The 2,500-nt window shown below is 53.7% G+C and overlaps 1 protein-coding gene across 1 annotated transcript in view; it reads right to left on the bottom strand.

Annotated features, from left to right (window-relative positions):
- The window catches only part of nacc1a (nucleus accumbens associated 1, BEN and BTB (POZ) domain containing a), a gene marked incomplete at its 3' end in the record, with an annotated part of 11,083 nt that extends 8,840 nt beyond the window's left edge, over positions 1 to 2,243 (bottom strand). Inside the window, 1 exon segment of the mRNA XM_083566261.1 lies at positions 2,022 to 2,243.
- Positions 2,244 to 2,500: the final 257 nt, after the last annotated feature.

Raw genomic sequence — 2,500 nt, 5'->3', positions numbered from 1 at the left:
CTGAACCACACACCTAACCTCACAATCAACCACACACTGAACCTCAAACTCACACCTAATCTCAACCTCACACTGAACCCCACAATCAACCCCACATTGAACATCAACCTCACACTGAACCTCAACCTCACAATAAACCACACACTTAACCTCAACATCACACTGAACCTCAACCTCACAGCAAACCTCACAATCAACCACACACTGAACCTCAACCTCACACCGAACCTCAACCTCAATCAACCACACACTAAACCTAAACCTCACACTGAACCACACAATCAACCACACACTGAACCTCAACCTCACCTCACAATCAACCACACACTGAACCTCAACCTCACACTAAACCTCAACCCCATGATCAACCTCAACCTCACACTTAACCTCAAATTCACAGGCAAACACACACACACACCTCGGCTTACACACTGATATAGTAGCTGATGTAGGGGGCGTGGCCAGAACACTACAGGGTGGATCCCCATCTGAAAGGATTCCAGAGAGAATGCTTTGAAGAACTTCAGAGGAACATTTAAAGAACGATTTCCTTGGCCTCCAAACAGGAGGGTTTATAACATGATTATAACGTGAGTCCTGCAGTACCTTCATTACACCTTTACAGTTTTTAACTGCAGCACTACGCTTTGTTTATTTATGAGGAAATGGGAAATGTTCTCAGACTGGTCCACACCAGTGCACACACGTCTGTATGAGGAGAACCCTCTGGTCTGTTCACGTCAACTCCAGTAAAACTACTGTGGCGGTTACTCAAAAGTTCTTAAAGAAGCTGTGGAATGTTCTGACAGAACCGAGTGATCAGGATTCTACACAACACTACACACTACACACACACGCACACATGTCTGAGTTGTGTTGAAGTGATCGGGTTGTGTAGTGAGACATTATAAATAACACACTGAAGATCTCTCACACACAGCGCTGCAGTACGATGTGCACGTGATCGGAACCGGACCGTGTGTGTGTGTGTGTGTGTGTGTGTGTGTGTGTGTGTGTGTGTCAGGATAAATCAGTCAATGACTCAGACCTCAGGTCTCGCGCTGATGTGGCTGGAGCAGCGGTTCTCGGGCCGGCCGTGCCCGCGGTGTGCCAGGCAGACAGTCGGGGTGTGTGTGCGTGTGTGTTCGCGCGGGCACGTTGCGTGGGCGCTCGCCGACGCCAAAACACACGGTTGAAGAAGAAGAGCTATAACACACGCAAAAAAACGAGGAAACGCGGCGGAGTTCGGTATGCGCGTACCGCCGTGCCCGCGGTGTGTGTGTGTATGTGTGTGTGTGTGTGTGCCACTGCAGTACGGGTCGTGTGGCGCGCGCGCGGCGTCCGGAGGCCTGCACAAACCTGGGATCGGCCACGCGCTTAAGCTCCCGACGGCGGAGAGAGAACCCGGTGTGTCTCCGCGTCCCGCGCTGCTCCTGCCCGCAGAAACAGTGTTCAGGCTTGTTCACATGCTGTCCCCGGTCCCCTTTACGATCTCCTGTCCCCTGCACGGTCCCCGGTCCCTGCACTGTCTCCGGTCCCCGCACCGTGTCTCACTCCACACACATCAACAGGTCATCCCGGGACACAGCCAGGCGAGCCGGACTCAACCACTGAGCTCTTAGCGGCGGGGGGAGACAAACACAGCTGCGAGCGCTAAACACTCTGCCAGCGGCGCCTCGGGAGTCTCACACAACGCCAAGACACGGTTTACTAAGGGAAACACCGAACCGAACCGCGCTTTACACACACACAGCTTTAATTTCACTACACACTCTGCCGGTATCAGCGCACACCCCGCCGCAGCTGTCACGCCTGAGCCGGCCGCCATGATCCGGAGGTCCGTGAAGTGGTTAAACTTTTTGTCGGTACCGCTCGTCTGTGCCCCTCCCCCACCACCGGGCCCTCCACCACCACCGGCCCTTTACCGGGACCTCCACCGGCCCCACAACACACCACCGTCTCCACCAACACACTGACGGCGCCCTGGCTTCCCTCACACACTTCAGACACAGGATACTCACCCCCGAGCTCGAGCCGTTACCGAATGTTCACGCGAAGCAGTCCGACACACTACATATACACACACACACACACTGTACACACACCCGCGCGCGCTTTGTGTCTCTCCCTCAGATACAGCCATTCATTGTAGGCGCGAGGCCGCGATGTCGATCACAGAGCGCTCGAGCGCCACTTTCTCTCCCAGCGGGATCACGAGCGCAGAGACACAGAGCACAGCGCGCGCCTCACCGGGTTGCCAGATCACACTACTGTTACTTGCGCGCGCATACACACACACACACACACACACACACACATTATATACACACACTACACTGGACTGCACTCCTTACACACACTGTACTACACACAGACACACTATATACACACTGTAAATACACTACAAACACACATGCACACTACACACTGTACTACACACTGTATGCACACCACACACACACACACACACACACACACACACACACACACACATTACACA

Source organism: Silurus aristotelis (genome assembly GCF_946808225.1).
Source record: "Silurus aristotelis genome assembly, chromosome: 17".
NCBI classification, from domain to species: Eukaryota; Metazoa; Chordata; class Actinopteri; order Siluriformes; family Siluridae; genus Silurus; species Silurus aristotelis.
Note: the sequence above shows the minus strand (reverse complement) of the source record. Positions and strands in the feature narration are given on the sequence as shown.